The sequence below is a fragment of the Cryptomeria japonica genome, chromosome 9 (genome assembly GCF_030272615.1).
Source record: "Cryptomeria japonica chromosome 9, Sugi_1.0, whole genome shotgun sequence".
Taxonomy (NCBI): domain Eukaryota; kingdom Viridiplantae; phylum Streptophyta; class Pinopsida; order Cupressales; family Cupressaceae; genus Cryptomeria; species Cryptomeria japonica.
This window is the reverse complement of record NC_081413.1, coordinates 101,773,822-101,795,059: the sequence shown is the minus strand read 5'-3', so window position 1 is coordinate 101,795,059 and position 21,238 is coordinate 101,773,822.

The window sequence follows — 21,238 nt, the reverse complement described above, 5'->3', positions numbered from 1 at the left end:
AACTCCTGAACAGCAGCAACCCTTATTGCATAGACCAGTAATAAGGATGTCAAAACTTTTCTTACCACAGTGGAATCTTCCATTTTACCACCTCCACTCTTGATATCTCTGACAACAGTTTTGATTCTTATTTCATACTATTGAATGGTCTCACCTTCAACCATCTACATGTCTTCAAACTTCCCTCTAAGGCTTTCTTAGCTTGTTTTACATGCTCATCACCGCCATAGATATTTTCAAGAGTATCCCATACTTCTTTGGGATTTACTTTATCTTGGACATCAATAAACTTAATGTCAGATAAACTACTAATTAGGGCTTCCATGACTTGCCCATTCTCCTGCTTCTCTCTCTTTTGGTCATCGGTGAGAGTACCGGTAGGGGCAACATAAGCATTCTCAACATAGCTCCAGTGTTGAGCACCCATGCTTCTGATTAATATCTTCATTCTATCTTTCCATATATTGAAATTATCTTTGTTGAACTTTGGACCTTCCCTCTTCATCATTAGACCAGGATCTTTTCCTCAACGGTTAAGCTTATAACACAGAGGACCTGGAGGATGCTCTAATACCAATTGATAACTCAATGATGAATGGATAGTACCAAACTAGTACTGAGAGGGGGGGTGGGAATCAGTACAGACAAAAACACATTCCTAAAACCGGTTTGTTAGCAAACACTGTGCTTTGGCAGAAAAACAGTAACACCGGTCTTAAACAGAGTACAACCGGTAAAACCCAGAATAACTGAGACAAGCATAAACCGGTTGACACTTATCTTTTCATACAATCTAATACTTCATTTCCATTTCACCCTAGTGCATGAATAGGTAATCTATCATCATAAATATATAAACATCTAGATCAACATGATTAACCTTCAGACACACAACACTTAAACTATCACATGAATAACAACACACATGACACATATTTTTTCACGTGGAAACCCAACAGGGAAAAACCACGATGGGGATGAATACCCACAAGCTATTTTTGAACTCTTTAGAAGTCCAATATGTTACGAGCCTTGTCCAGTTAAAGACTGATACAATAGGTTATGTTAGGAACCGATCTTGTTAGGGATCACCCGGTTAAGGGATGGCTAGAATACTCGGTTAAGGGTTAAACCCTGTTAAAGGTTACCTTGTTAGAGGATTTCAAGAACTCAATGGTTTTGAGTCACCCTGTCAAAGTATTTATAGTAAGCCAGTTAAAGCTACCATGTTAAGGGATTTCCCAACTGTTGAAGTGGTTAGAGATCAACAGGTATTACAATGATCTGGTAATAGCACTCAATGCCAATACAGATCCGCTTTAGCTCCTCTTCACCTTCTGCACTTACACTCTGCAGGTATCACTTCTCTCCTCTGGTCTTGCAAGAATCACGTATCTCTTCACTTGGATACACACACATAACTTTTGCCAACAACCTCAGAAAGAAACACAACATCGACCTTATAGGCAACAGATAGGTCAGTAGCATAAACCCTAAACCCTAAACCTATTAGGTTAATAAATTTAAACAGTTCAATCCTAACCGTTGAGCGCATTGCATTAAATGCAACAGTCTTGAACCAATCTCAAGACGTTCTCCATCGTTCATTTTCCACCGCTTTCATGGCGACTGATAACCCATCACATGTTTTCACCATTTATAGACTTCGCACATTCTTGAGGTAGATAGGAACAATCTCCTTCATGCAAGATCCTTCACGTGCACAAGGCTGATGTGGCAACACAATCTGTTCTTTGTTACAATGCTAATTCATCACACAAAGTCATCGATTGAGTCACATAGGCTTGAAGCACTTCAACCGAAAACCCTGAGGTTGAGACTACCAACCGGTAGTCATACAAAGCTTCCATGTACCGATTCCCATAACCACATGCTGGTTCACCTTAAACAAACACACCGCTTCACTTTGGCACATATACCGGTTCACAATGTTATATCGGTTCTCACATATACCAGTTCTTGGTAACATATCAATTCTCTCTTCTTCAGCATATTGACATGAATGACAACATACATTGTCATCATGTCCTCATATTGGTTCACATAATGCCAATAGGTTAGCACCCTTTTGATTCCTAGTAGCCTGAGGATTACCTAATAAAGCTAACACCGGTTGTTTGGATTTCACATCATTAGTTTTGTTTCCTCCTTCATTTCTAGTATTTTTGTTTTTGGTCCAGAACCTGGATTTGTCTAAGTTGTTGTTGTTTTGGTTATTGTAATTAGAGTTGGATGAATTCGTCCCTTCTTTGAAAAATTTCAATGTTCCTTTCTTGACACATGCCTCATCTACTTGGATGTCATTTTCAATCAATTTAGCAAAAGATGGTATGCATTGGAGTTTGAGTATGTAACTCATCTCCATTTTAAATTGTCGATGAAAATTTCCATCTATTCCTTTTTAGGCACATCTCGAGGATATCTCGAGACCATTCATCGCGAACGTTGAAGGAACACCATGAACATTTCGTTGTTTTTCTATTTGGTATTGTAGACATCTAGCATGGTGATGGCATGTTGACTGTTGTAGGACTATTGAGTGATGAATTTGTTGACTAATTCATCAAAGGATGTGACAGGAGGCATAATTTTGGATAACCATTCCATGGTTTGCCCTCTCAAGCTTCTTGGGAATAATCTCATCAAATAAGTGTCATCATGGGCAAATTCTAGGCTCATGGTACAAAATTCATGGACATGATCACGGGGATCGCTTTTCCCATCATATTTATCAAATTTGGGAATGTTTGAATTTGGGGGAAAAGGTACCATGTTTAACCTTTTGTCAAATGGATAAGGAAAAATTTCATTCAAGGAATATCATACTATTGATCCTTGTTGCATGTCTTGCATTTGTTTTTACAGCATTTGTATTTGTTGTGTAAGAGCAACCAAGGGTGTGTTTGTTTTCCAGGGGAATAGTTCTTCCTTCGTATTTTTTCTAGTTTCAAATGGCATGTGTAACGGTATGTTTTGCTCAGGGATGTTTTTCTTGGGTAAGTTTTGCTCAGGGATGTTTTGCTCGGGTATGTTTTTCTCAAGGTCACCTATGTCTTCTTCTCTTTGTTGTTCTTGATAAGTATAGAGTCGAGACCTTGTTCTAAAAGTGTTTGAATCAAAGTCCTCTGGGATCCTCACTCCTTTGCTTGCGAGCATGAGTAGATAGTTTTCTTTGTCAGCATCTATAAGTTTTTCTATGAGTCTTTGGAATGAGGCACTTTCTTGGCATTCCTGAAGGAGTTCTTTAGTGATCTTTGTGTCTTCTAGATTTCGATAGTCGAAGGGATTTGATAATCGTAGCTCCATATTGGACTTTGGTTGTGTTTCTCTTTGTTTGTTTTGTTGAGAGCGAATGATAGTTAGCATCTAGTAGAAACTCTATGTGATGAAGGGAACGAATTCCTCTTCTGGGTCTTTTTCAGGTGTTGGTGGCTCTACTCGAGGCGTGTCGTAGGTGATGCAAATTTTTGGGAAGAAAGCTGGATTGATCTTTCCTCCTTGATTTAGGCGTTGACTAAATGCTGATTTTTGAAAGAATGCTCTACTCCTCAATGGTTCCTTGTCAAATTCATTTGTTTTGTCTTGAAGATACAAGCACATATGATGGAGGAATGTTTGATGATATTTGAAGAGTTGGCGATTGATGTACAAAAATCTATTCCTTTTGGCAAGTTTCAGAGAACTAGGTTGTTGTTTCCTTAACTTGGTGTTGTGATAAATACTATTTTTTCTCCAAATATGAGGATTAGTCATGCATAGGTGATCAATGGTTTCCTTTGATTTGTTTTGGATTTAGATATCTTGTTTGGACACTTAAGTTTACTTTATCAAATGAAGGTTTAGATGCCCCCTCACGACAAAGCGTGTTAAATGTTATGGAATAAGAGCTTTCCCGATATGGAATCTCGATTTGACAACTTTGAGTTTAAAACAAGTATGTTTTTGGATAAAATCCATTTGATTGAAGGACCTTTTGATATGTGTGATGGTGTTTCTTGATTCTAATAGGAGAGATGTGTTTTATCTCTTGACTAGTTTTTGGATTTTGACAACTTTGTTTTAAGGAAAGCTTGCTTTTGGAGTAGTTTTGATACTCTAATTTTGATTTTTTGTCTTATGGAGTTCAAGTGAGGAAAAAGGGCTTCCTAAACTATTTTCAGAATTTTCAAAAATAGTTTTTGCTTTTCCCTCTGTTTTCTCAGTTTTGACTATGCGCTAAGACAGAAACTCAATGCGCTACCAAATACCCTCAACGCGCTAGAGAATGATCTAAATGCACCAAGCTGCCCTTTTGACGTGCTAACTTGGATTGTTTGATTTTGATTTGGTTTGAAATCTATGTGCTAATATGTCCTATCAATGCGCTAACTTCTAGCTTTAATGCACTAATGTTTGGTCTTGACGCGCTAAGTTGTTGCTCCAACGTGCTAGAATGTTTTCAGCAAGCACTAAGATTCGAACTGTTGAATGCTGGGATTGATTGTGCACTAAAGTTTAGAACTGATGCGCTATGTTGAAGCTTGGACGCACTAATATATGTTTCCAAAGTGCTAAGATGTTTCTCTTATGTGCTAAACTGCCCTAGTTGTTTTGCCTTGGTGGTTTTCCTGTGATTTTTTGAATTTTTCTTCAACTATGATAGATAATTTTCTGAAGTAAGAAACGAAAGCACAACACAAAAGAGATAACCATTTTGCCTAGTCTAAACAATGAGTGTATGTTCTACGAGGATGTGTTCAAATCCCCAGTGTTTTAATAGGTTTGGATACAGAAAATACAATTCAATCAGACTCTTTATTCAAGGATCGTTGATAATACCATAGCTCACTAGTCTCGATACTCCGTCAGCTCAAACATCCTTGTCACCCCCTAGGAGGCGCCCATTTTTTTGCCTTTTTCCATAAATTAACTCAAATTGAATTGCTTCACAATTGAGTAGTTATCTTGGGAGATATATGGTGAGTAATCTTGGGGGTGGATTTTTCCCCCCCCTTGCACTATGATACTACAAATGTTTGGATACTAACTCGGCTCAAGGTTACTAATGCTAAAGTTTGTAATCAAGCTTCTTGTTCGGTCATCAGTGATAAACTCCCTCAGGAGGCTTCCCAACATTTAGAACAAAGGCTTTATGTATCGCAAAGATACTGGGGGAAGGCTAATCGTTGTGCACAACTATTGAAAAGGATTTTTGTCACTTTCCACTTTTGATTATAGTGGGTTGGAACACTTAGCATCAAATGCGTTCCCCACTTAGGTCGTTCCCCTCACACCAGCTAAAGAATGGCTTTAAGAGTTGTTAACTCCTCAGGAGGGTAGGCCTGCTAAAGGATTTAATGTTGTAAGCACTGAAAGCATAAGAGTGGTTTGGCTTTTTGATCACCTGGTTAAGGGGAGAGCATATACCTACCACTTTTGAAGCAAAACACACAAGTGTTCTTTTTAGCCTTTTATCGCAATAATTTGTTTAAAGCCTACATGGAGATATTGCTCCACAAAAACATGGTGTTTATTTTATTTCCTCAAATCACTGATTATCTGATCTAGGAAAAGAAACTTGGTCAACAAAGCAACTTTTGATTTTGGTCAACAAAAATAAATCAACAAAGGGGAAGAACTTCCCTCTTTAACTTGGAATAAAATTGGACAAGTGAGGTTCTTTTCCCTTGCAAAAATTTTAAAGTTGAACCTTTTATACACCAAAGGATGGTGAGGTTCTTTTTAAACCTTTTTTGCAAAAAAAAAGAAAGTTTGTTGGTTCTTTTTAGAAATCCAAACGAAAATTTCCTCCTAAGAAAGAAAAGATTTTTGTTGTTGTTCTTTTTAGGTGCCCAAAATAAGGTGTGAGTTCAATTTTTAGTTAAACAAGAAATGAAAGGAATTTAAATCTTTAACTAACTTATCCAGGTTAGTAAAATCTTCAAACTACTTTAAACCTAGCTCAAATAAAAATAGGCTCCAAACCTGCAATTAAATTGTCAGTTACCTGCAAAACAAATGTTAATCAGTTAGCAAATAATGGCTTTGTGGACTTCTCACTCTAGAAATCTCTGTTACAAATTATTTTTTGCCCTTTGTTTGTGATGCGCTACAGAATACACTATACGTGCTACAGAATGCCCCGGATGCGCTATCTAACAGACCCAATCCGCTAAGTTGTTTTCTAAATGTGTTGGACTGTTAAATTCTCGCACTAAAAGCTATAGGAAATATTTGAAAACTCTATGCGCTAAGGAAGGTTTGCCACGCACTAAGATATGAGTCCGACGTACTGAACAATAGACCAGATGCGCTAAATTTTTAACCAGATGCGCTATCAAAGGTTCCCTATGCATCGATTCTTGTTTTCCGCGTACCTGCAAAGTTGGTCATATTCAAAAACTGATTTAATTAATGGGGTTATGCCCCATGGTGGGCGCCAAAAATGTATGTGCGAAAAGCGGTTTAATGAAACTTAAATTATGAAAATATTCAAAGACTTGCCCACACACCCATGGGACTCTTCGTGCAAGTTATAGAGCCATGAGGAATAGCTCAACTTTCCAAGGAGTGTTTCATGGTTCTCCATCTCACAAGGTCCTTCAAGCCAATGCCTTTGCTCTCAGATCACTGAGCAAAGTGACTTAGGGATGACGAATGCAAGAACGAGGGATGCTTTAGATCAAATTTAGTATGAATGCATCCTATTTATGCATGATTTTAACAAATGAACTAAACTAGATGATAAGATGACAAGGTTGGTAAAAATACTATCCTAACATGATATAGTAGTTATATGATTTAATCTAAGATAATAGAAATGCTCTAAAATGTTTATTAGATTTATTTCTATTGCAAAGAGAGGCTAAATGCTTGCTAAATTTGAGTATAAGTATGATGCTAAAGACTTGGATTATAAAATGGAGGGATGAGGGATCTATTTATAGGAAAAATAGGGCAATAGATGGCCAGGATTGAATGATCTAATCAAGGGCTAGGATTGAAAGTTATCAATCCATGTTTACAATTCTCACCAATGAAATGGTGACAATTGTCAACATAAGACTGCTTGAGAGGAGAAGTAAGAAATATTAAATGCTTGAGAAGACCTCATGGTTACCTTAGGAGGTAAAGGTTAAGGTTAGGGTAGGGTTATCCAATGGATAAAGGTTTCACCCAAAGGATAAACTCTTGTGCAAGAGTTAAAGGGATAACCATGGTCAAAGCAATGAATGCTTGATGAGACCCCTGGATTAGATGAGGGTTGAGTTAGGAAAAAGTTTCTAGCCATACCACTAAGGGTTAGTTAAGAATTAATGGTTTGAAAGACTTTGGGGACAAATTTGTAAGAATCCTTCCAAATTTAGGGGTATTCAACAAGTTATCTTGTTGAAGGCATAAAGGCTTTAATGATTTTGGAAGACTTTACTCCAAATTTGAGAAGTGACCTCCTCAAATTTAGGGAAAGGGGATAATTGATGGGTTTAGGTTAATTGATTAGGATTAGAGGGATTCTAGAAGACTTTAGGAAGAGGGTTAGGAGGCAAGTGGGAGATGTAGGAAAATGCAAGTGGGTGAGGAATAATAGGATTTAATTAAAATAAATTGCTTTATTTTAATTTGGTTGCAAGTGGGGAATTTAAATAAATTAGATTTATTTATTGGGGTGAACTATTTAATTAAATGTAAATTTAACTAAAAGTAGAGAGAAGGGATTTAATTAAATAAATTGATTTATTCAATTAAATGTTATAAAAGGCTTAAGTGAATTTAAATAAATAAACTGACTAATTTATTTAATTAAATAGAGGAATGAGAATAAAATGAACATTAAATATTCGTTTAGGAATATGATCATTTTTATATGTCTACAGTATTATGTCTCACTTGTTGCAAAGAAATGTTATCAAACTTCCTCCTATAAAACCAGTTGATCCTTCTAAACTTGCATCCCCTTATTTTGAAAACAATTCATTTTGTCAATTTCATCGTCAGCCTACTCATGATACTGAGAAATGTTTCGCATTGAAGAATAAGATTCAAGACTTGATTGATAATAATACTATATCTATGGCAGGTGTGAATGATAAAGGGAATAAATCAATAGCTCCTCCTAATCAAAATCTTAATATTTTCACTAATCTCTTTCCTTCTCATACCTCTAACGTTATTGAGATTGTGCCTAATTCTTTCTCTTCTGAAGAATTCACCTCTATGGCTCCGAACTTGGTTAATATTATAGAAACACAAGATATGCATAAGGATCTATGTATTGCATTTGACCCTAGCAAGACCATTAGAGCACCCGATGGCCCTTTATACATAGTTGTAAAGGTTAAGGATATCCCTTGCCATGGTGCCCTTATTGATCCCTCTTGCATCGTTAATGTCATAACTGAAGAGTATCTTTTCACTTTGTGATTGCATAAACCAATATATGATGCTTCGAATGTAGTTGTGAAGTTATTTGATGGTTTCTCTTATCCTACCATTGGCTCTATCACCCTTCATGTTGAAGTTCATACTAAATCTATTGATGTTGACTTTGTTATCATTCCCTCTTTTGAGCAATTCTGTGTGAAGTTGGGCTATCCTTGGCTATCTTCCATGAAGGCTATTTCTTCTCCAATCCACAAGTGTCTGAAATTTCCTCACAATGGAGAAATCATAACCGTGAACCATAGCTTATTTCATCCATCTGAAAGAAGCCCCAGTGTTCCTATTGATTTCTTTTGGCCTAAACAATTTCAATCTCTTCCATCAAGGAGCGATTCTCTTTTTCAATCTTATAAAAAATGGAAGAAAGATATGATCTTATCCTTAAGTCAACCCAGATCCCCAACACTTGGCATTCCTATCATACTAGAAGATGAGGTTATTCCCCTCACAGATAGAACTAATCTCCCTCCTAAGAAAGATCATCAACCTATTCCTATGGATGTGACTATATCTTCTCCTAAGAAGAACAACAATATTCTTCCTAAGGTTAGACCTATACCTCCTCCTCATGATGGATCTGGTCTCCTTCCTACACCAAATATTTCTCCTTTATATAGCGCAATTCCACCTCCTTCCTCTTATCAAGAGAAGAGACCTACTTCTCCTCTTGTTAAACCTAAAAGACCTCAACCTAAACCTTCAATTATCAAGGAGACAAACATTCCTACTTTTTCAATTGTTCATCCTCCTTCTCATCCTTCCACTAAGACTCTATGGAATCGTTGTGTGAGAGAACATCGACGAAGATACCATGTTCGAGCTCGTGAAGCTATCCCTCAAAATACTTAATCTCCTTAGAATCCGATAGTTGACATGACTCCCTTTTCTCCTAAGCAAGATGTTCAACCTACATCTCCAAATCATAAGTTGCACAAAACATGTGATGGTTTTACTCCTACTCATGTTCTTGCTCCTCTTTCTCTAAACTTTGATGAACAAATGGGTGAAATTTCTATTCATGGTGACAATATAACTTCTAATGCTTCTAATAGTGAGTATGAGTATGTTGATGTGGACAAGCATTTATCAATTGAATTTTCACAAATCCTAACCCTAGCTCCTAGAATTGAGAAAAGTGACTTAAAATATGATCATAGTCCTTGTTTGGATCTTATGATAGCTCCATCTGTTGTGCTCGATGTCGCTCCTCTAGCATGTTGCTCGCCTTCTCGAAATAGTGATCAGCAAGTTCGGGAGGCGGATGTCATGCTAGATTAGCAATATTAGCATTGTAGCTCTTCTCTCTCTCTCTCTCTTTTTGCTCTTTTGTGACCATTCTTCTATGTGTATCCTTGTTCTTCTATTATTCCCTAAATGTCTACTCGGGGATGATGCAAATCATTGAGCTATTTTCTTGGTCTCTTTCATGTTGACTCAAAAGACATCCTCTCTTCCCTTTCTTCTAAGGTAGTGTCCTTCTTTGGGGAATGAAGATTATTATATGCACATATACATACATGATATACATGAGTTATCATACAGCATATGAACCTTGAGGAAAGTGAAACTACCTCGTATCTCATGTTTTGTGTTCTTTATCCTTAGGTTTATTCCTCGATTGGGGGCTAAATCCTTATGATAATGTGCTTCATCTCTTCTCTCTCTTTTGGGTGTATCCTACCTTAAAGAAATCGCTCTTCATAAGGCGTGTTCAGTCACTTTAATGTGGATGCATACACTTCGCTCATTTTCCTTCTTGATACTTAAAATTACTTAGTGAATTATGTTTTTCTTTGTAATCTTTGGTATCCTTGCTTTCATGACTCATAGTGAGGGGAACTTTGCTACTTCCAGTCATGGTTCTCCCCTTCTCTATCTTCCCTTTTACTTTGTCAATTGAATTCATAAGATCCTAAGTCCACTAGGGGCTTGGCACATCTTGCCTCGGTGTGGTAAAAGTCTTTCAATCTTGTTTCCTTGTACTTTACCAACAGTATTGGTGTACGCTCATACTCACGCTAAAGTGGGGGCTAAATGTAGTGTCATAAATTTGCAACCCTAGCAATTTTTGACCGCATTAGGGTCCTCACACATGCAAGATCAAATTCTATAGCCTAATCGGAGACTGGAGATTGCTCAACCCTCGGAATCTGCTTCTTCATTGACCTCCACATCACCCTATCTGCACTTTGTCTTGGAGAAAGGGGTAGGATAGGGGCGTGGAACCCCTGTCCCTACACTATTTTGGGGCAAGACCTTTCCTAGGCATGCATTGTAGGTTGTGCAGTGAGCAGGAAAACTTCCCTGATCTCAGCCTATGACAAAAATTGGTTTTATTAACCCTAATTGACATGTATTTAAGTTGCATTTGCCCTCTCATTTGGGTAAGTGGTAAGTTCAATAAGCTGGATAAGTTGAATGAGTGGGAAGTTTACATGAGATCAAGCATTCAATAATTCTTTTCCAGCATCAAGCATTCTCAAGTCTCCCTTCAAGGCTAGGTATTGCATTTCAAGTCAAGGATTCCACCATTGAAGACAAGATTGATTCTAACATTCAATTACACACAAGCATTTCTATCAACATTGCTATCACAACCTCCCTTGAGGTGATTTACAATTTAGTCTTTCATTTACATCTACTTGCAAGTACTTTCTTTCATTACTTGGTTAATTCCAAAACTGGGGTTTGACCTAAAGGGAAACCCCCAATTCCAACCCATTTTCCTCGCTTTTCTGTGTGTAGGTTGCAGGTGCGCATCTATACTTTTGGATTATGGCTCCATTTGTAGAGGCAAAAAAATCCTTTTCGTTTCACGGATTTTTCAGAGGACTGTGTACATTCCCGCCACGGTCTGGGAAACTTATCCTCAAATTCATAGGGTGACTTCATCTTGACATGTTACTACCAGATCTAGGTACATAGCTTCATCCCATATTCTGATCTTAAGCTATAATCAGTTCTTTGTCACTTTTGCACTACATAATTCAATCAATTCCTTTCTATTTCAAATAGGAAGAGGGGATTAGCTTATCATTCCCATTTCACTCAAAATTCTATCTTCTTCTGTGGAGATTGAATCTAGTGAATTCTCCTCTCCTCTTCCAATGTAATTGGCTGAAAAGTGTTTGAAGGGAAATCCATAGTGAAAATCTCATATCTCCTTGGAGAGAAAGGGTAGTTTTCCTCTTGATCTCTCATTCACACATTTTTCACCCACCAATACACATTGACCACATTACATTACTTCTTGTTATACAGGTGTGTTAAAGAAAGAATCAAAGAATCCTAATCTATCTGACTCGGAACTCTTAGGAGAAGTTTCATGAACTTCAAGAACAAGATTCAAAGATGATGTACTTGCATTCTTATACTTTGGTTTTCATGATGGGGGAGCAGGGCTTGTTTCTGCATTTCCTCTTATTCCACTCCTTTGTGGAGCTCCACGAAGCTCTTCCAATCTTTCTTTAGGATACATCCTCATGTAACCTCTGATGTTCTTAGATTTACTCGTAGTGATAGAATATTTCAAAGACTTGTTAGAAATATTCAACAATACATGCACTGGCATAGAGACTTCAGAGTCGCCACCCAAACTACTTTGGGATACCAAATAAGACAATATTTGGTAATCTTTGAAAGAGATTTGTCAACCATGTTCACAAATAGGAATGTCTTTCTCACAAAAATGTAAAACACCCTTTACAACAGAGAACATGAACCATAAACACAAACCATGAGCTCAACTGTCAAATCACAGAAACACGATATAAACTCAATGTAATTTCCCTAATGGATGACACAACTGACTGCAATTATGCATTATGTCTTCAGTAGAGTCACCATTTTGTTGGTTCCCCAAAGGGTTTACACTACAACAGGCAAAAACCAAGTTGATTCTTCAAATATCTATAAAGAAACCAACTCCAACTATCAATATCTTCTAGAACCTAGACCAACTATGACAAGGATTAAACAAATACTTCTACACTTTGGGATTTGAAAGACCAGGAGGGTGATCCCTTGGTGAATCTATAATCTTTGCACCATACTCACAAATTACACCAAAACCAAGTAGATAATCTCATATATAGGCTCAACAACAGGGAGAATGCTCAAGAAAGACAAATTCCTCAATGAACCTCAACCTTATTGGAGCATGAAATAGATAAAACATGCAATTGCAAACATGAATTGAAATGTATTATGATAATCAATAATTTGTAACAAATATAGATGAACAAGGAATAAAATTGACTGTAAAGACTTAAGACAAGCTAGGATCAGTGCCTATTTCCATTGGGTTCTTGAATTCAAAAGACATAAAATGAATTATAACAAAATTCTATCTAATAGAATTCAGATCTAAGATAATATTGCCTTATACTATTTCTTATCTGCAATCCTAACCCAAAATACTTATCAAATCCCTGAACAAGCCCTACCACTTTGCAATTTCATTTTAGCATTTAATTGATCCCATAGATCAAAGCATAAACACAAATTACATACATCACAACAATGCATGAATGAAAGAAATCCTTGATTATATTTCATTCAAAATATGATATAATTGTACAATAGAGAGAAATGGATCAGAATTGTATTTATATTGAATAAATTTGCTATTTCTATCATAAAACAATTTACATATAACTCCTTCAAGAACCTGCAAAAAACCTAACACAAGACTCTTATCTATTGCTCAACAAAATCTTTATAATTTGCTAGTTTTCACCTAAAACCTACTACAGGAACCTATGAATATGATTTTAGAAAAGATAAATACAGAGATCAAATTCAGAACCATGTCTCTTGGCCTTGAATTCTCTTTTATAGAAAATAAGGGAGCAAACAAGCTACGAGCCAGAGGAGACACCTGTCATTCAAAAATGACTCGTCACGCATAATTTTGTTACAAAATATTTCCTTTAAGGAATGTCACAACCAACACCAAATATCTGCAATTGGTTCATCATGACACTTTATCCATTTTCGTTGTTGTTGATGAAGATCTAAAAAGGGCCCAACTCATTGTTGCTTATGTCCAAAAAGGTAATTGTTGCAAGGAAACAAAACCACTTGCTAGACTGTCACATCAAATAGTTAGCTAACTAACTATTTGAAGTCCTTACTCCTCCTTCAAGTAAGTATTACTTCATTCACCATATTCTTTATCTGATGGCCATTTAAAATCCATGACCTCGTCAGCCTTTGCTCTATATGGAGTATACTTAACGGCTACATGATTTGCAATATGGGAGCCCACATAGTATCTCCCAAGAGTTTATAGCATACGCCCAATTTGTTGATGAGGAGAGGCAAGGATGGGGGCCTAGACTATCATATGCCCTTTTCATGCATGAGTTAGTAGGTTTACAGGCACAGCAGTGGGAGTATCTGGAGGATGTTGCAGATGTGAGGGTAACTCCCCAATTTAGGGATTGGTTCCAAAGACAAGAATTCCCTTGATTCATAGATCCTGGAGAGCATGCCCCTTAGATAGATGAGGGTGACAACATGCTAGCGTGAGCTCAGAGAGAGGTGGCACCTAGGAGGGGAGGAGGGGATCCAGGTGCTAGCAGTAACAGAGCACCTATCACAGGATGACAACGTTGGAGGGGAGAGGGAGGATCTGTAGAAGCAGTTGGTGGAGATGCAAGTGGTGATAGGAGAGGAGAGGTTGCAGTATATGTAGAGATGGATGAGGCAACGGGTCCTGGCGGTGAGGATTCTCCTAGACATGTATGATAGCGGGGAGAGGAGCAGGGTGGTGGAGGTGAGGAGGTTGGAGCAGGAGGTCAGACACCTGCAGACATTATTCGTGCACTGAGAGGGAGACTCAGGGGCTTGCAAACACAGATGGCAGTGATGCAGGCATAGATAATGGAGAGAGATTGGTGGATCGTAGAAAGAGATCAGTAGTTGTAGAGTATGAGAGCAACATGTGACAGCCTCCAGTGTGAGGGTGTACATTAAACGAGTAGGGTAGCATATTATGTGGTAGCTCATATGACAGTGGTCCCACCAGATAGGTAGGTTGTGCCTTATTCGCAGTACATGGCTCAATCAGAGCGAGATAGGGCACCCAAATAGGATGATGCCCCTGTTCAGCAGCCACCACCTCCTCTTCCAGATGATGAGGGAGAGGCAAAGAGTTAGATCTTTTATATATCTCTCATATTTTGTACCCCATTTTTGTAGTTTATACGATTCTTGCCTTGGTTGACAGTATTTATGATATTTGATATCATTTGTAGCCTTTGACATTGATATTTGATGAGATATATATATATATATATGAATCCATGATTTGATCTTATTTCACTTGTGTTATCGATATGAGATGATTTATGTGTATGTGTTTCTATATGCTTTGTTCTATATGAGTGTGTTTATTTTCAGTATGTATGTATATAGTTGAGAAGTGAACAAGCTTCCTTATTATCTAGCATTGGGAGAAGCCTTTAGTCTTCAGTCAAAGCAAGCATTATAGATCAAAGGTGGGAGTATGGGTAAGAAAATATTGATAGCACCTTTAATGAGATGTAAGAATGAGCAGGGGATGGAGCTGGCCAGTAATAGCAGAGGTATTAGTGTCCATGGGCAAGCCGACGAGAAAGCTAGGAATCATAGCTCTGGATAAAGTAGTGAATATGGATGTTTTTGTTTCTTTTCATATGCAAATAAATGATTTGATGAATGAAAATTATGAGCTAATAATGATAGTGTTTACTTTTTTATTTTTCATGCAATAGTATGAACGAGAATGAATGCATAATGGACTTATAGATCTATATGCTATGCTCATATATGCAAACTAGGATTGAGTCACTGGAATTTAATTTTCTTTTTATCATCACTGAGCAGAAATGTAGGAATACACATAAGTAGCAAGGCACAAAAAGCTAGGATGACCTGAATGTCACGTCTTTTTTAATATAGAAAGTGAACATAAGCATCAAGGCATAAAGAGCCAAGATGACCTGAATGTTGCTTGTGTGCAAACACACCAGAAAAAGTAGAGTTCCTTCCTTTTCATATGCAACATTAATTATCTTGTCCGTAATAACCCTTTTATTGTTCATATCCTAGGATATATTAAGCATGTATCTAGATTGCATGATAAAGAAATTTACTCAAAAAAAACAAGGAAATGATTCCAACCTCCCTGTAGCATACAAATAAATGGAGTCCAGGTATGTGTGGCGATTTCACCTTGATGTGAAGGCACTTATCATAGACACCCAGCTTATGAGATGTTTCCAGATCATCGGAATCACTCCTACAAGCATAAAACAAAGAAAAGTATTATGCCCCCAGTCCTTGCTCCTCTTAGTCAAGATAGACTTCCTCAAGTTACTCAAAGGGAATAATAATTGAAAATCAATTTAAAAGACAACAAACAAAGAAAATTCCAATCGAATCTCAAACAGTTTTAGTGATTGTTTTCATTGTTCTTACTTTGCTTGTTTACTAAGTGGGAAAGCTCTGGAGTGGATTGGAGATAGGTGATTAACATAGATTGGGCAACCTAGTACTACCGGCATAAATATGACTTGGTTAAACTGTTTAGAATATTTAGATTGATCAGACGATTACCCGAAGACTAGGACGTTGACTGGTTTCAAGCCATCATGGTTCCAAAAAGAACAAGGGTGTCACAAAAGTGACTAAAAGATATGTACAAGATAAAGAAAAGATGCAGCACTTCAGTACAAGAAATAAGATTAACTTGGATAAAATCCAACAACCATATTGATCTATGTCATTGTTTTGATTTGTGTGATCATTGATAGGTATGTCTGGTTTAAAAGAGTAAGTACCCCATATAAGACCGATCTGTTTGGTTTCGAGTGTACCCTTCCTTGTATAAGACATGTTGATGTTTGATAGAGTTTGATACATTGATTAGCAAGACATGCAATAAGTTTTATTGTAGACTTTGAGAGTTTGTTTGTTGTTGATTTTGTTTGATGGATGGTCTATGCTTTCTTGCTTTGATTTTTCAGATTTTTTTCTAAGTCTTTCATTAAAGTTTCTAAACTCTCGGTTGCAGAGGCTTCTTTGTTATGAGGAACAAGGGTATCAGCACACTATTTTAAAGCATTACAGGTGTATCTTGTATCAGCAAGAACACTAACTTCAAATCTATTGTAGGGAAATTTCAAGCACTGATGGTATGTGTAGACATATAAAAATGACCATATTCCTAAATGAATATTTTATGTTCATTTCTCTATTTAATTAAATCCAATTTAATTAAATTACCCACATTCCTCTATTTAATTAAGTAAATTACTCAATTAAATTCACTATACCATTTAATGAATAAATCATTTTATTCAATTAAATCCCCCCTATCCACTTTTAATTAAATTCAAATTTAATTAAATAGTTATCCTAAATTGAATAAATCTAATTTATTTAATTTCCCCAAATTACAACCAAATTGAATTAAATTAACTTTAATTCAATTAAATCCTATTATCCCTCCATCCACTTGCAAAATCCTACATCTCCCACTTGCCTTCCTAAACCCCTTTCTAATCCCTTCTAGACTCTTCTAATCGCTTCTAATTAGCCTAACCCATCTTCTAAACTTTGTCACATCCCTAAGTAAGGGGAGGTCACTTCTCAAATCCTCAAAGTCTTTGATAACCATTAAAGGCTTCAAGCCTTCAACCACTTAATTCCTCAAAGTCTTTGATAACCATTAAAGGCTTCAAACCTTCAACCACTTAATTCCCCAAAGTCTTCATAACCATTAATGGTTAACTCAAACCCTCCTACATGGTTAAAGAATTTATTTTAACTCAACCTTCATCCAACCCAAGGGTCTCATCAAGCATTTAATGCTTTGACCATGATTATCTCTTAATCATTTGCACAAGGATTTATCCTTGGATTAACTCTTAATCTAATGGGTAATCTTAACTTAGACTTGACCCTTACCTTCTAGATAACCCTGAGGTCTTCTCAGGCATTTAATGCCTCCAACCCCTTCTCTCAACCCAACCCTATGTTGACACTTGTCACCATTTCATTGGTGCCAATTACAAATAGGGATCCCCAACTTTCAAACTCAACCCTTGATCAACTCTTTCAATCCTGACCATCGATTGCCCTGTTTTTGCTAGAAATAGAGCTCTCATTCCTCCATTTTAAATCATCCTCCAAATTTGTAGTATCACACTTATGCTCAAATACATTCAAGCTTTCATATATCATTTTTATGCTTGTCATTTTAGCCTCTTTGAAATCAGGAATTAGTCTAAATATGCATGTTTAGAATATTTTTTTTATCATTTAGCTCAATCATGGACTAATATATCATTTTAGGATAGTATTTATACTAACCTTTTCATCTTATAATCTAGTTTATCGCATTCCTAGAACCATGCATAGCTTAGGATGCATCTCATACTACAATCTATCAAAGCATCCCTCGTTCTTGCATTTGCCATCCCTAAACCATTTTGCTCAATGATCTGAGAGCAAAAACATTGGTTTGAGGGACATTGTGAGATAGAGAACCATGGGACCAACCTTGGGAAGCTGAGTGATACTTCATCACTCCATAGCTTGCACCAAGAAGTCCTCTGTGTGTGTGTGGACAGGTCTTTTGGAACATTTTTCACATATTGAGTTCTATCGACCCGCTTTTCCCGCATACATTTCTGGCGCCCACCGTGGGGCACAACCCCATATATCAAATCGGTTTTTAAATTTAACCACTTTTGCAGGCACGCAGGAAAAATGAATTAGCGTGTTAAGTTCACTGTTTAGCGCATCTGGTTAACAGCCTAGCACATCCAGTTCACTATTTAGCGCGTGGAGTCCATCATCCAGTGCGTGAAATCCATCTTTTAGCACATCAAATCACTAATTTTCTTGTATGTCTCAATGCGGGAGAAAAACAAAGCAGCGATTTCGACGCACAAAGTAGCATATCCAGTAAATAGTGTAGTGCATTGAGTCATTATTTTAGCGCATCTAGGTTATATTGTAGCATGTACAGTCCTTTCTGTAGCGCATCACAGACAGAAGGCAAAAATTAAAATTGTAACCGAGTTTAAAGTTAGACTTGTTGAAATCCACAAAATCCTATATTTTTCTAACTACTGTGGTGGGTATTTTGCAGGATTTCTAATTTCTGACATCTTATTGCAGGAAGGAGCTTAGGGTTATTTTTAGAATTATAAATTGTTTAAAGTTTTACTAGCTTGTTTAAAGTTAGTTAGAATTTAAAGTCTTTTTAAATTCTTGATAAAATTGAACTCACCTTATTTGGGCTATAAAAAGAACCACAAAAACAATCGTTTCTTGCTTTTCCTAGGAAGACAAAATTTTCATTTTGGGCTTTAAAAGGAACAAGTCAACTTTTCATTTTTGCAAACAAAGGTGTTTAAAAAGAACTTCACCATCCTTTGGTGTGTAAAAGGATTCACTTCAAATTTTTGCAAAGTAAAAGAATCACACATGTCCAAAGTCATTTGCAACTAAAGAGAGAAGATCTTCCCCTTTTGATCGATTTCTTTTGTTGACAAAACATCGAATTTACTTTGTTGACCAATTCTTTTTCATAGATCAGAAAACCATTGCCTTAAAAGGATAAAATAAACACCATGTTTTCATGGAGCAACATCTCCATATAGATTTTATCAAATCATTGCCTTGAAAGATAAAAGGAACCTTGTTTGCCTTGTCTCGAAAGTGGAAGGAATATGTTCTCCCCTTAACTGGGTGATCAAAAATCCAAACCACTCTTAAAAGCTTTCTTTACTTCAAGCAATAAAACCTTTAGCAGGTCTGCCTTCCCAAGGAGTTGAAATCAACTCTTAAAGTCGTTTATGGCCAGTGTGAAGGGAATGACCTAAGTGGGGAACAGCTTTGACGCCAAGAATTCCAACCCACTATAATCAAACGTGGAAAGTGATGAAAGTCCTTTTCAACGGTTGCGTGCAGCAATTAGCCTTCCCCCAATATCCTTGAGATACATAAAGCCTTTGTTCTAAAGGTTGGGAAGCCTCCTGAGGTAGTTTATCACTAACGGCTGAACGGGAAGCCTGATTACGAACCATAGAAATAGAAGCTTTGAACCGAGTCAGTAACCAGATATTTATAACATCATAGTGCAAGGGTGGGGAAGAATCCACCCCCAAGATTACTCACCATATATCTCCCAAGATAACTACTCAACTATGAAGCGATTCACTTTGGGTTAATTTCTGGCAAAAGGCAAAAAAATGGGCGCCCTCTAGGGGGTGACACGGCTGTTTGAGCTAACGGAGTATCGAGACTAGTGGGCTATGATGTTATTTATGACCTTTGAATAAAGAGTCTTTCTGAAGTGTATTATTCGTATCCAAACCTGTTAAAACATTGAGGATTTGAACACATCCTCGCAGAACATACACTTTTTGTTAGATTAGGCAAAATGGTTGTACTTTTTGTGTCGTGCTTGCATTTACTACTTCAGAAAATCATCCATCAAACTTGAAAAATTCACAACAAAAATTCAAAATTTGCAAAAAAATCAACCAAAGGAAAATCAGGGCAGTTTAGCGCATAAGAGCAACTTCGTAGCGCGTGAGGACTTTTTGTTAGCGCATCCAACCCTTACATTAGTGTGTCGGTTCCAAACAGTAGCGTTTCATCTCAAAACAAAACAGTGTGAAATCATTTAGCGCATCAAAGAAACAGTCTAGCGCGTGGAAGCATCAGCTTAGCGCGTGGAGGCTAAACATTAGCGCATCGGGTTCACAGGTTAGCGCGTTGCAGGCCCAGGGTAGCGCATAGATTTTTCAAAACAAATAGAAAACATTTTTGAACATTCAAAACTTTAGCGCGTGTCTGGGGGCAGCCTAGCGCGTGTGGTCATTATTTTAGCGCATGGAGTAATTTCTATAGCGCATATAGTCTCTGTTTTAGCACGTGATCCAAAACACAAAAACAGAGGGCAAAACAGTGAGGAATTTTAAAAATTTTGAAAACATTTTCAGAAGCCTTCTCCATCAAACATCATTTTTCATCAAACAAGAGTAGCGAAAACAAACCGTTAAGACTATTTCTTGAACTAAATTTGTGTCAAAACAAACGTTGTAAAATCCTAAACGAATCGCAAGATAAAACATGTCTATCTTATCATAATCTGGAAACCTCATCATTAGTATCAATAGAATCCTTTACCATCTTATGGATTTTATCTCACAAAAACACTTGTTTAAAATTTTTAAGTTGTCAAATCAAGTTTCCATATCGGGAAGCTTTTATCCATATCATTTGACACACTTTGTCGTGAAGAGGCATCTAAACCTTCACTTTGATAAAGTAAGATTTAAAATTTTTCAAACAAGATCAACTGAATCCAAACAAATCAAAGGAAACCATTGATCACTCATGCATGACTAATCCTCATATTCTGAGAAGAAAGAACCTTTATCGTAACATCACGTTGAAGAAACAACAACCTAGTTTTTCCAAATTCATCAAGAGAAACAAGTTCTTATACATCAATCATCAACTCTTCAAATCTTATCAGGTATTCCTACATCACGTCAAATGTTATATCCAAAACAAATGCAACGAATTTGACAAAGAACCCTTGAAGACAAGAGCCTACTGTCAAAAGTCTGCTTTTAATTAAACCATAAACCACGGTGGAAAAATCAATCCAGCATTCTTGCTCGATGACTGTATCACTTATAACACATCTCAACCAGAACCATCCACCCCTAAGCAACATATCAACGAGGCTTTTGTCCCTTTCACCACTGAAAGTTTCTACTAAAATGTC